This window comes from Leptopilina heterotoma, unplaced genomic scaffold (genome assembly GCF_015476425.1).
Source record: "Leptopilina heterotoma isolate Lh14 unplaced genomic scaffold, ASM1547642v1 Lhet_91, whole genome shotgun sequence".
NCBI lineage: Eukaryota > Metazoa > Arthropoda > Insecta > Hymenoptera > Figitidae > Leptopilina > Leptopilina heterotoma.
The window spans coordinates 1086278-1101771 of NW_025111197.1; the positions used below are offsets into that span (position 1 = coordinate 1086278).

General features: G+C 25.9%; 1 protein-coding gene across 4 annotated transcripts in view; it reads left to right on the top strand.

The window, feature by feature from the left end:
- Positions 1 to 15494, top strand: part of LOC122511935 (LIM/homeobox protein Awh) — a 51669-nt gene that overhangs the window by 17255 nt on the left and 18920 nt on the right. Inside the window, exon 1 of one of the 4 annotated variants that reach the window (XM_043627506.1) lies at positions 14032 to 14633. The exons of the other annotated variants lie outside the window; for them this stretch is intronic. The gene's annotated coding sequence lies outside the window, so the exon portion shown is untranslated. Of the gene's footprint in view, positions 1 to 14031; positions 14634 to 15494 lie in introns of those variants that run through there. 4 annotated transcript variants of the gene reach the window in all.

Sequence of the window (15494 nt, forward strand, 5' to 3'; positions counted from 1 at the left end):
TGTTGAATGTCTTCGTTTTTCTTTCTTGTTATAAAATACTTTTTTATTCATTTATGAATAAATATTGATTTCTAAATAAGTAGATAATAATTAGAAAATTAATCTTCACAACTTTTTAGCCAATTAAAAAAGCAAAAAAAAGTATTATTATTACCTACTGTACTTTATGGCGAATATTTATCTAAATTTACAATTTAATTTATTTATAATTTATTTATAATTTATAATTTAATTTATTTTTTAAAACATTTAAATATGTGTTCATAAAATTATCACAAAGCACAGTGGGACGAAAAACACGTCCTTGGACAAATTAACATAGAGCCTAAAATTTTAATTTAATTTTGATGTTCTCGGTCTTCTTTTAAAGATGATAAAATTCTGCACAATGCCTCTGCTTTTGATTGTAACAACAAATTTTTTTCAATTCTGTATATGTTTTTCTATATGCGTTTTGACATTATGTTTTATTTTTTGTGTGTCTGTGACTTTTGTTTTATGTTGACATATGGTGAGAACTCTTTCTGCTCTTTATAAGGAGAAAATGATTATGTTTGAACTTATTTTCATTTTTCTTTTACATGTTGTTTTTTATTTTGTTTCTTTTTTAATTTGTAAAAAATCTTTCAGGTTGATTTGATATAACCTGATGAGGTCTTTCATGGAAAGACGAAAGCTCGGATATTGAAATTCTCTAAATATATAAAGACCAGCGAAAATAAACACTATTTTACGTTTTTCACTATAACTATTAATGATAAAAATAAGCACCCTTTTTTTATTATTTATATGCAATGTTTTAAATTAAATAAATGTAAACTTTTTAGGGATTAGCAAGATTTTTCTATACGAACAAAATTCGTAAAGTTTCATGAGTTGGCGAATATTGTTATTACCATATATTGAGTATACAAAAGTTGCTATGATTTGAATGCAACTATTCAAGAAAGAAGTATCAGTTTCAATGTACAGACCTTTGAAGTTGGACATCGATAGAATCACGTCCTACATGTCAGGACTCCCTGTTATATAAACACCTAAGGCGTGGTTCCCAAAGACCCCCTGTGGTTAGCCTTTTTTTACTTTTAAAGCCATACCAGTCCTTTTCGGAAGGATCGAAACAGTCACATATATGTACTGCTTTAGAAAATCCAATGTAGGAAGCTAAATTTCAATGAAGAGAAAGCTTTTTTTTCCTTTCAAACAATTAGCGATATATCTTACAATGCAGAATAAGAATTTTGAAACATTTTATATATGTGATACTGTCTTGAATTATATAAGGAGCATTTTTTTGAAATTAACCAAAAAAACCCCTTCAAACTGCTGATAAATAAATGCATATTGTATGAGAATATCTTAAAGTTTTATTCATTCTCCAGCTGATTTTAACATTTAGAGTACACGGAGAAACTTTTAATACCAATAATTCTTAAAACTGGTGAGACATTTTAGTATGTTAGGTTAGATTCAAGGGAAAAACGACATAGGTTATAGAAATTGCTATTGAGACTATCAAAAACACTCATTCAGTATATATTTTACAGTTCTTCATAAGGAAACTAACGAAAATTAGTATGTTGTTTTAGAAAGAAAATAATAATTTTTGCAAAGTTGGGAAAGCCATGAATTAAAATGAAACACAACAAATTAATTGTCTATAGATACTCATAGAGACGATAGTGATACTTGGATCTGATGGTAGATGGCATTAGTGTATGTCACTGTAACTGTAGGTAAATATATTTAACACGACGTAAGAACCTAACCTATATTATTAACGCACACACGCACACGCAAGTAAAGACACGACGATTGGTCACGGAAACCGAAAGATCGCACGATTCGTTAGAAGTACACAGCTGAATCGTCCTTATATATTAAACGAGTGGAAAAATATGTGCCTTCGAGAGAGAGCATTTTTTAAAATAACTTACTAATCAAATTATGTAAATAAGTAAAAGTCGTGAAAAAAATTATGTTATATTGAGGAACAGTTCTTGAATTTAATTTGGCATGAGGAGACATTCACGTTTATTAATAAAAGGTTTTTTTCTTTCATACACGTGTGAATTTCAACTTCGAAAACATTAGGGTTAGTTCGCGACGTCAGGTGATGGACTCGGTGATGCTCGGGCGAAATCGGTTAAGTCCGCCCGCAGTCCTTCCAAAATTGGTATGTTACGTTAGAATGTCTGTTATATATTCTATCTATATGTGGAAAAAAGGTTAGAATTACCGTATTATTTCACAAACAAAAACTAGCATTTTATTCTTTTCTAAAGAAAAATAAGACTATTTCTAATGCAGATAGTAATTTTTGTACACCGAAGGTTGCTTAATATATAACGAACTTATCATATTTTCGTATTAATGTTGAAATTATTAGCACAACGCACGAAAAATCCTCACATTCTAACGTACTTTTAGAATAAACATAACCAAATATATTTAATATTATAAGAAAAAGTTTCTCCGTGTAGAGAGGGGGATTATATCGAGTGTTCCGAGTTTATAACTGATGCCTTTTTATACGTCGTTTGTGTTTGAATCTGCACAGTACAGTGACAGTAGATGCTCATGAAAGTCATTTCAATTGTTATCGTGCATCATCTATATAAATAATCATAATTTGTTGTCTCCTTCGTTAATCATGCGTGTTTTTATAGTAAGGAATTATTTTTTTGATCGGATAAAAAATTAATTCCATATTTTAGTATCTTGAGAGGATAAAGATCAGTAATTGTTTAATCCATCGAAATGTTCATTGATGGCGAACAATTTTTAAATATAAATATTTTCTTCATTTTCATTTTAAAAAAATTAAATTTTTTAAATTTAGACGTTTGTTTTTTTTGCTTATTTAGAAATATGAAAAAAGTGTTTAAAAAAATGTAAACGACCTGCCAATAACTATAATTAATAAAAATTTTGAAAGCGCAGTTGCGTATTTGGAATCTGTATATACCATCACAAGAAGAAAAAGAACAAATTTTTTTACCATTTTACAATTTTCTTTTTATTGAAAAAAATAGTTTTAAATAAAAATTGAAATTTTTCAAAATTTGTATACATGGAATGACATTTCTTAAAAATATTAGACTAATAACCAGATTTAAAAACAAAATTAATATATAATACATAATTAGTAAAAAATATTGTTTGACAAATCGAAAATATACAGTTATTTTTTCATGATTTATAAAAAAATAATATTAAAAATTAGAAAATTTAAAAAAAATTATGATTAACAAATAAAAATATACCCATTTTGTTTGTTATTTGTTTTTTCCTGATAGAAATTTTGTTTCACTGATTTAAGTTATTATGCAAAATATTCTTCTTTTTATTTATAAAAAATACTAGAAAATTGTTAATTGTTAAAAAAATTTTATAAAGTAGGAAATAGGTATACATATTTTAAGCGCATAATTTTTATTTCTCAATATAGCAATATTGTTTACAAACTCATTTTTTTCTTTTGGGAAGAAAAACATTCGATATTCCCGATTCTTCATATTTTTGTAGAAAATTCTCAATTTTCATAAGGAAATAATTCGCATCAATTCTATTTCTTAATTTCAATTGTTTTAATAAAATTCGAAGTTTTTTAAAAATAAAGAAAAAAATGTTTATAAATTATATTTGTCAATTAGAAAATTTAATTGAAAATGAAACTGAAAAGTTTTAAATTTTTAGAAAAGAAAGAAAAAATTTTATTGAAAAAAATGTTCTGTTAAATTTATTTACGCAAATCTGTAATTGTAAAATTATTCGAAAACAATAATAATAAAACAATAATTTCTTTTTTAAATATTTTATTATTATTATTTTAAGATTTTCGAAAATTAATCAACTTTAGGAATATTGTTATTGTTATAAAACATAAAGAGGATTGAGTGTTAAAATCATTATTTTATATTATAAGAATATTGTTTCTGTAACTATATACGTCAAAATTATTTTTATATTGGATTATTATCTAAAATTTAAACTAAAATTCATTTTCAAATCAATTTTTATTAAAAAATTCTACGAGAATTCAATTACACAGGACCACAAAATTTTTTTTAAAAAATAAGTATTGACCGGACTATGTTTTTTATGTTTTTTGGGTCGCTGAATTCGAATCCGAACTCAGTTTTCCGCCATCACGTCAAGTTTCTTCGCAAATTAATAAAATTCGAAAAAAACTGACTGTAAACAAGATTTAAATAAAAATAAGCAGAAGATTGTATTATTAAACAACTTTAAAACACTGAAAAAATATTATATAATGTTAAACAATCAAAGAAACTCGTAAATATTCCAAATTTAAGATGGCCGATCCAATATGGCGTCGATTTTTTTAAAATTCACCCAAATCGCCTGAAACTTGTTACTCGGGGGCTTTTGGGGTTGCTAAATACGAATTTCACCTTAGTTTTCAAAAATTCCAAATGGCGGATCCAATATGGCTGACCAATTTTTAAAAAAATTATTGGATTTACCTGAATCGTTATACTCAGAGGTATCTCGGGTCGCTGAATACGAATTTCATCTTAGTTTTTAAAAATACAAAATCTGATAAATTTTTAAATAATTCGTTAGCCATATTGGATCCGCCATTTTGAATTTTTTAAAACTAAGGTGAAATTCGTATTCAGCGACCCCAAAAACCTCCAAGTAACAAGTTTCGAATAAATCTGATAATTTTTTTTAAAAATACGTCAGCCATATTGGATCCGCCGTTTTGAAGAAACTTGACGTTTGTCAAGAAAAGAAAATCTGAGTTCGGATTCGAATTAAGCGACTTAAAAAATATATGTGACGCTCCACGAGAAAAGGGACCTTAGCTGCAAAAAAATTAATTTTGAGTTATTTATATCATTCCGTACTTTTTGAGTTGCTCTTTCATATACAAAAGGCAAAAATAATTTCTACTTACAGGTTTTTTTGTTATCAATGTTTAAAAATGAACCTTTTGAGTGTTTACACCCGGTTGTTTAGAAAATCAGCCCCTCTACTTTCTAACACAACTACACAGGTTATGTACGTACAACTCATGCGCTTCGTGTAACATGGATAACTATCAATGTGAAGTGAGTAGTGGGACTGACTTTCAATGAAACGTCTTGACCAATCAGAGTGGTTCCACTTTAAATGCCTCTCCTGCAAAATTCGTCTGTAAGTCATAAGGTCCCTTTTCTCGTGGAGCGTCACATATAAAAAAACATGGTCCAGTCAATACTTTCTTTAAAAAAAATTTTGTGGTTCTGTGTTATTTAAACACAAAAGTAAATTATTTATTAAATAATTGAATGTTTCTTAAAATTTAATTCTTATAAAGAATTTTATTAACAAATTTTTAAATAATTGAATTCTTTTGACGAATTTAAATAAAAATTTTTAGAATAATTACATTTTTATTACTTTTGAAAATAATTATGGATTTCTGGAATTTGTAACTTCTTTAAAATTCAAATTTTGTAGTGTTTTTAACTAAAATTCTTCTATAAATTAATTTTTTTTTACTAATTAATTAAATATATGTATTGACAAATTTTAACTAATTTTAGAAGATTTTGAATTATTAAATTTTTTCAAAAATCTAAGTTTATTAAAATTTCTATAATTATAAATTCATTCAACATTGAAATTTTATAAAATTTTAAATTGAAACCATTTGAAGTTCATTTATTTATGAAAATTGTAATTAGGCAACTCTTTTAAAATTGAATTAATTTTGAAATATTTATGTAAAATTTTATTCATTAAATAATTTTTGTCAGAAATTGAAAAAATTGAAGGTTTTGTATATTAGAATTCGTGGTATAGCTTATTTATAGTTTATGAGTCAAACAAAAAAGACACAATAATTCAGAATTTTCTTATGAATTCTAAATATTTAATTTTTTCAGTACTTTTAATAAAAGAGACTTGACATTTCTCTGATATCCCAACGTCAGAATATATGATTATTACAATTTTAATAATATTAAAACTATATATTCCAATTCGTATTTTATTTTTATAAAAAAAATTTATTTTTACGTTCTATTATTTTTAAAATTGCTAATTTTATTTAAAAATGTCAAAATTTAGTGAACTATGGGACCACAACAAGAATATTTTAAACCCTCAAAATATTTATATTTTTGACTGCGGGCAAAATCTGGAAAACCATGTCCAACAATAAAAATAGTTTAAAACCTAAAAATTGATATATTTTGACTATATATCTATATTCTATGGTCCTAAACTATTTTTTCGCGCTTAAAAGTATTTTTGTCTTCTGTCATATAAATTTGCCGTATGGAGAACGGCTATAAGAAAATTTAGTGTTGTTTAGTTGTTGGCCAAGAATTCAAATTATGGCTCAACTAAAATAAAATAAATCGTACCATTATAATTTTTAAAATCATTGCAGCTTCAGCCTCATCATTATCATATTAAGATAGTAAAAACAATCGTTTTTTAAAAGTCCAGTTAGTCTACACATATGTTTCGTATCCGAATGTATGTCAAAAACCGGAAGAAATTGTTTCAACCATTCTTAAGTGCGTGTGTGACTTTAAAAATGAAAGAAACCAACAGTTATCGAGAGGGTCCCTTCTTATATTTTTGGTTCAGTCCCCTTTTAAGTTTAAATAAGATTTTTATATCTTCGCTGCGGTGAAAAGGAGAAGAAGGAAAATGTGAAAGAGAGAGAGAAAGATAGAGGTATACAAACGGCAACCGTTGTGAAACACGAAAATAATAGTCGCGCCTCTGTATTGTATATTAAAGAGATGGTTTTGTGTGAAATAAGTTTTCGAGTGACAAGAGAGACACATACAAATTGAAAATAGGGGGAAATGTGCGTGTAAAAAGAGTGCGCAGTCAAGGACCCAAAAAGGCACGAGCCTTTTGACTCATTCTCAGAAGTTTTTACCAGATCCATCTTTTCATCTATAAAGCGAAAAAATGACTATCCCCACTTACTATTTAAAGATCTTTTTTTTTCTTTTTTTTCACAGTTGAGTGAAGGCATCGATTTTACCACAATAATACAGGACACTCGAAATCCATTTAAATCACCATCTCAGTATGCGGTAAAACCTTAATACCATGCAATGCACCAGGTCAGACAAATCATTCTCGTTTATGTATTTATGTGAACTTTATGGTCAAGCCCCAGGTATACATAGATTTTCTTGTATTTTCCATGTATCGTAAACTCATGATACATTTTTTCATTCAGATTGGAAAAAGATACCGCATTTGAAAATAAAAGCAAACAATGAACTCCCGTAAGGGCTTTGGGGGCTTACCTCTTGACTCGTGCTCTGAGTCTGTCATATAAAAGGCGAATTATAAGATCTCAATATGAAATTCAACCGCAAAATTAAAGTTACATTAGAAAGTTTTTAAATGTGATTTATAAATAGTCATTATTTGGTATTTTAATGTTCATTATCATAAATTAATTAAAATACAAAAATTAATTATTACCAAATTCTAATTAACCATAAACATATCAAAATTTAAGAAAACTATTTTACGAGTTTAAAAAAAACTATACTTTTTTCTTGTTTCTTAAGGTTTGATTAAAAAAAACTTATGATAAAAAATTTACTCAATTTAAATGTAGATAAGTTTTTATTAACTTTTTTATAAGGAACCAAATATAAAACAAGAATGTGGAATATAAAAACTAAATGTGGAATGGAGGCGCATGATTATTCCCCAAATGTCATTTGACCGAACAGTCATTTTACCGAATTGCATTTATTCGAACTGTTATTTTCACGAAATGTCACTTTTGCGAATCGCCATTTTTACGAATTGACACTTTTGCGAAATATCATTTTTACGAATCGTTATTGTTCTGAAATGTCATTTTTTCGAATTGTCATTTTTACGAAATGTCACTGTTGCGAATTGTCATTTTTGCGAAAATTGCTGATGTAGTAAATCTATATATATGCATACAAGTTTACTATAGCAATTTTCGCAAAAATGGCAGTTCGCATAAATGACAATTCGTAAAAATGACAATTCGAAAAAGTGACAAATCGTAAAAATATGACAATTCGAAAAAATGACATTTTGGAACAATAACGATTCGTAAAAATGACAATTCGTAAAAATGATATGTCGCAAAAATGAATTTTCACAAAAGTATCAATTCGTAAAAATGGCAATTCGCAAAAGTGACATTTCGTTAAAGTAACAGTTCGGATATTCCGTAAAATGACAGTTCGGTCAAATGACATTTGGGGAATAATCATGCGCCTCTGTGGAATGTGAAATCGGAATGTTGAATGTGAAATCGGTATGTGCAATGTTAAATCGGAATGTCGATTGTGAAATCAGAATGTTGAATGTAAAATGGAAAAGTGGAAATAAAACCTGGATGTGGATATGTGAAATAAAAATGTTGAATGTGGAATCGGAATGTGTAATATAAAAGTGGAATACGAATGTTGAATGTGGAATAGGAATGTGGACTGTTGAATGTGAATCTTAATGTGGGATCGGCATGTGGAATGTTTAATCAGAAAGTAAAATCTTAATGTTGAATATGGGATCAGAAAGTTGAAAGTGGAATCGAAATGTTAAATATAGAATTGGAATGTTGACCGTAAAATATGAAATCGGAATGTGGAATGTTAAATGTAAATCTTAGTGTGGGACCGGTATGTGGAATGTCAAATCGGAAAGTAAAATCGAAATGTTGAATATGGGATCGGAAAGTCGAATGTAAAATCGTAATGTTGAATATGGGATCGGAATGTTGAATGTGAAATCGGAATGTAGAAAATGAAAACGAAATGTGGAATAGGAATTTGGAATGTAGAATCGGAAAGTGGAATACGAATATGTTGACTGCGTGAAATATGAAACCGTAATGTGTAATGTTGAATGTGAATCTTATTAATGTGGGATCGGTACGTGGAATGTCAAATCGGAAAGTAAAATCGAAATATGGGATCGGAAAGTTGAATGTAAGATCGGCATTTTTAATTGTAAAGTCGAAATGTTAAATATGAAAACGGAATATGGATTAGGAATTTTGAATGTAAAAAGAATAAAAAAATAACTTTAAAAATGTCATTTTACGGAATGTAGAATATAAAACAAGAATTTGAATGTTGAATGTGGAATCGGAATGTTGAATATGAAATATGAAAACGGAATGTGAAATAGGAATTTTGAATGTAGAATCGGAAAGTGGAATACGAATGTTGAGTGTTAAATCGGAATGTGAAATATGAAGTGGGAATGTGGATTTGTTGCTAATGTGAAATCGGAATGTTAAATGTGAAATTTGAAAAGTAAAATCTAATAGTGTATTAAGAATGTTGAATGTTGAATCATATAATGTAAAATGTGGAATCGGAAATGTGAAATCAGAATGTCAAATATGAAAACGGAATATGGAATATGAAATCAGAATGTGGAATATTCGCGTTATATACGCACGTGTAAAAAATTAAAATTGATTAAAATATAGTAAAATAAAAGTAGGTTCCAGTATATATTTCAAAAAAATGTTAAAATAAATTTGTAATATTATATGTATATAAAGAATTAAATTCTTATTTTCTATTAACAATTCCGAGCCTGAAGTACATATATTTTTATACCATTTACAAAATTTAAAATAACCTTTTTGGCATTTAAAAAAATCATCAACTAACACTATTCAAAATGGTGAATCCAATATATGACGGATTTTTTTCATAATTTTTCAGATTTTCTTGAAAGCGACTCAGAGGTTTTTGAAGTAACTGATTACAAATTAGAATTCAAAATGGCGAATCCAATATGTCGGACTTTTCTTCAAAATTATTCCGTTTTCCGGAAACTCGTCACTCGGAGGTTTTTTGGTTCATAACACTAATTATTACGAATATGATATCAGATTTTTAAAATTCAAAGTTACGGTTCCAAAACTGACACAAAAAACCCCTGAGTGGTAAATTTCAAGAAAATCTAAGTAATTTTGGAAAAAAATCGTTCATATTGGATCCGTTATTTTGAATTTTGTAAATCTGAGTTCAGATTTTAAGCAACCTATTTTAAGAAATAATATTTGTAATTCTTAAAATTCCTGAACTTAGCTTTTTTCATCAATTTTTATTTTAAAAAATTTTAAACTTTCTCATTTCCAAATAGTTTTCCAACGTTAAAAATTAATTTAAAACCATGGTTTATATTGTTATTAACAAATAATTAATTAATTAATTAATTAAGTTAATTAATTATTATAATTAAGTTATGAAAACAAATTATTAATTAAGACATCAGTGAGTTAGACGGATATATGAATGAAACGTATTACTCCAGGGTTCATCGGGTCATTGAACCCAAATACAATATTAGTTTTTTAAAATTCAAAATAGTGGATTCAATATGGCAGACGAATTTTTTATGAATATAAATATGTTTGTTTAAAATTTCTGCTATAATTGAATCGTGAATCTCGAAAAGGGTTCAACTTAATAACGTGTATGTTTTTTTACATAATAATTAATAGTGAAAATGATTTGTTTTTAAAAGAGTGCGTTTTTAAAAAGAAAACACTGATTCACATATATTACTGACGTCATAAGAACTAAAAATACCACTTTCGTAATGACAGTTTTAATATTTGCACTAAAAGCAGTCTAAAAGCAGTCTAAAAGCAGTCTAAAAGCAGGCTAAAAGTCATAAATGATTTTAAATTTGAACACTAATAAAGAATTTATAGATATTAAATCTCAACAGTTTCCTAAGTTAATAAACCACAATCTTGAGTTTACACCTTTTCTGCAGCTAATCGTCCAACATAAACGATCTACTAGCAGCTGGTCAAGCGAGAAGACAACCCGTGGCGAATGACATTATATTCAACCATAGCAAAAGCAATCATTCTTTTCGCTGTGAATTTCGGTGTGGACACCATAGGAAAGGTCCCCCTTAATCTATGAGTACCTTTGGGGGCACGAATCATCACAAAGACACGGCCCTTCCTTTTGAATCAAACATCGATGTATCACGACATACCGTATAATTTAACATCGCTTAGAATACGGGTACTCGAGACGATTATTTCTATAAGTACATAAATGTACTTCAGTTACAAAAAAGCTCTCCTTTAATGTGTCACTAAGTACTATTGTGGTACTTCAAATTTCTAAATTTTTCCCTCTTATAGAAAATGTAAGAGATGCAAGGATGAGAAAATTTGTATATATGCCTAAGTTGTAAACTGTAAACAAACCCTGTATACTTAAATGGCAAATTTTCTGCGGTCTGTCCCATTTCCATAGAAATCATTTTTACGTTTTCGTTAGAACATGGTTAATTAAAGAATTTAAGTAGGTAACTAAACCTCATTTATATAAAATAATAACTAAAAATATGAAAAATCAGACATTACCCAAACCATTTTGAACCACGGTCAAAGTATGAAAAAAGTATGAAAATATATACATATGAGGAGAAGAAAAAAGGATTTTATTTAAAGTTCATTGTCAAAATTTTAACTGTGCGAAAAGTATGGCAAACCATATGGGAATAAGAATAACTATCTCTTGTACATTTTTAAACTATATAAGCAAAGTATCGTGAACCATGGGAAGAAAAACCTATTTCTGTTATATTTTTAAACCATCGGAAAAGTATGGCGAACCTTTTGGGAACAAAAAAACTGTTTTTTAATATTTTCAAACTGTTTTTTTAGAATTCCCACTACTTTAAATTCGCTATAATACTAAAAATCAAAAAACTATTCTCAAAAATTAATCAAATTTTTTAAAACGATTCAATTATTATTTACAAAAGAATTCGAAATTCAATTACTTTTAATATCTAGTACTTTCATAAAATTTCGCAAAAGAATTCAATTATTTAAAAAAAATTGATAAAACTCATCCAGAATTCAATTATTTCCATAAATAATAAAATTTCTACAAGAATTCAATTAATTTAGAATAGCATTATCAAAAAAATTTCGAAAAAATCAATTATTTAACGAAATTTTTATACAATTCTTCACATTAATTCAAATACTTTCACTAATAATAACATTTTGCATGCAAATTCAATTTAAAAAAAAAATTTTTTGTAAAATTCTAAACAAGAATTCAATTATTTTCATAAATAATAAGACTCATTGAAGAATTTCAATTATTTTTAATACTATTTAAAATTAATTAATCCAAAACTCAATTACTTTCACAAATAAAGTTTTCCACAAGAATTCAATTATTTAAAAAAAAAAATTTTTCATAATATTAATTATATTTCGAAAAAATTAATTATTTAAAACAATGTTTATAAAATTCTTATGAAGAATTTATTTTGTTTCGAAAATAACAAAATTTTTCAAATAAATTTAATTCTTTTTAAATATTTTTAAAAAAATTTTCGCAATAATTCAATTATTTTTGAAAATTTTAATAAAATAGTTCGAAAGAAATCAATTGCTTTAAATACAATTTTAATTAAATTCTTTTGAAATAATTAAATTATTCTTTTACATTTTAATGAAATTCTTCCTAAGAATTCATATTTCTTCAAAAGAATCCAATTCTGACGATAAATAACAAAAATGTTCCCGAAAATTCAATTATTTTGAGGCATTTAAATAAAATTCCTTGCAAAATTCAATTATTTTCATAAATAACAATATTTATCACAAGAATTCAATTATTTTTAAAAGTAATAAATATTTTCATGTAATTTTAATTTTTTAAAGAAACTTTTAAAAAAATTCTAATCAAGAATTCAATTTTTTAAAAAAATTTTAATAAAATTTTTCGCAATAATTCAATTATGTTCATAAATAATAAAATTCTACTCAAGAAATCAATTATTTTTGAAAATTTTAATAAAATTCTTAGTAACTTTTCAATTATTTTTATAAATAATAAAATTCATCGCTGGATTTCAATTAATTTTAATACAATTTTATACGAATTGTTCAAAAAATGTAATTATTTTTTTAAAATTTAGTTTCAATACCTCGAAAAAAAATTATAAAAAATGTGTTTTTATAATTCTTTGGAAGAAATCAATTATTTACAGAAAGATTAGAATTTTTCAATTATTTTAAATACAATTTTAATTACATTTTTTAAAATAATTCAATTATTCTTTTAAAATTTAATATAATTCTTCTCAAAAATCCAATTATGTCGATAAATAACAAAATTATTCCCGAAAATCCAATTATTTTGAGGCATTTTAATAAAATTCTTTGCAAAATTCAATTATTTTTATAAATTACAACATTCATCACAAGAATTTAATTGTTTTTAAAAGTAATAAATTTTTTCTTGGAAATTCAATTATTTAAAAAAATTCTAATAAAATCGTTCCCAACAATTCAATTATTTTTATAAATAATAAAATGCTTTTTAGGAATTTAATTATTTTCAAAAAAAAATTTAATAAAATGCCACACAGTCATTCAATTATTGTCTAAAACTTTAATAGAATTCTTTGCAAAATTTAATTATTTTTAAAAACTTTTCGCAATTTAATGATTTTTAATATCTACTATTTTCATAAAATTTCCAAACAGAATTCAATACTATTTAAAAAATTTTTTGTAATAATCTTCGTAAGAAATCAATTCTATTCATGAATAATAAAAATTTCTCAGTAATACAATTATTTAAATTAGAATTTGCATAAAATTAGTCGAAAGAAATCAATATTATTTAAAAATTTTTATAAAATTATTCTCAAGAATTAAATTATTTTTATAATAATTTAAATTCTTTCATGAATAAAAAATTCTTTGCAGGAATTCAATTTATTCGCAGGATAAGAAAAAACTAAATATTTTTAATGAAAATTAGGAAAACAATTGATAAAATGAAATTTTTTGTCAGTTTTGTTAAGTGTCTAAAACGAGTTTTTTTTATGGTCGTCAAGTTTAATTTTTCGATAGCTACTTTTTTACTACTTTTTTTTAGTTTGAACGCTACTTTTTTCTACTTTTTTAAAATTAATTTTCGAGTGCAAAGTCTAAGTTCTGTAAAATGTGATATAATACAGTATACAAATTTCCCATGCTGTTACTGCTGTATATTCAATTTCATGAATATAATCTCCAATGATGTTTCAACCTCCTTGAAAATTTTCATACATATGTTATTGTTATATAATTGTTTCGCAATTTTGTTCTGAAAAATGTTTGTATAGAATTGAACAGAAGAATGTTATATAGTGCGTTATGTATATATTTTGTGACAAGGATTAATGGAAAATTTCTACAGAACTGTTTCTAATGATAGTGGCACATATAATTTGAAATTGAATGTCACACAATTTATTAACAACTGACTAATACTGTTATGATACACTTCTTTATTCAGATAATAACAGGTGTCAAAATCTGTTGTCATTCTTTTATTATTATAGAATAGTTACAGATGAAACAAATTTTTATACATTATGTATATGCACCAAATTATATTTATAGCTGAACGATTTTCTAAATTTGAAACACTATAATTTTATGAAACGCATTTTATTAAATAAATCTGTTTTGTTGTAATAAATAAAAAAAGATATGAATCTTTTTCCAAACTGAACAAACTGCAACAAAAGGATGCAACAAGGATCAATGGATTATTGATAAATTAACTATCTGGAAGCTTTTTTGAAATCATGTATGTAGCAAAATAATTACTATTTCTGAAAATATTTTAACCACACATTCTTAAAAAACATAAAAATAATATTCCTTAAGGAATTATCCAAAAAAATTATATTTAAATAATCCTGAAAATGTCTTAAAGAATATATTGAACCATTTGCTCAGGCTATTTATTTTCTTTAAGATTTGCAGATTTTTCAGTAATTATTCCTGGTGTTGCAAAACCCCAAATCTGAATCCAAAGTATGTTCAGAGTAATCCGAAACCTGTTTGTAATAAATCCGCATTTAGTCCGGTTTCTCTACTTTCGTCGTAGTTCGAGCTCCCGTCGCGATGACCGTCGCATCTCTGCTATTATTTGATTTCTGTTATTAATCTGTTATTTTATTATTAATTAAATAATTTTTACTTTCGATTTCAAATTTTTTTACAGTGAACACAGAGCGGCCCAATGCGCTACTACAAAATTTCCATTTTGCAATTATTTCTAACTTTAAATATTTATTTTACACATGATTTCCTCGGTATTTGAACTACATTTTCTGATATCGTGAAATGAGTTTTTTATTTTATTTACGCGCAAGTTTCTTAAGATTAAAAATGGAAATTTATGTTATGCTTACATAATAAAAATATCAGATATTTTTGCCTCGAACTAATTTTTGCTATTAAATTGTCTATATGCTTTCGTTTCTATATAAATTTTTCCCTCATTTGTTGTTTTTCACGTATTTATACATAAAAATATGTCCAATTTTTAAAAAAAATTTCCTCCATATTGGACCCGCCATTTTGAATTTTAAAAAACAGTAGTCAGATTCGAAATCAGTGACCCAAAAATCCCTAGATATCAAGCATCATAAAAATCAACCCA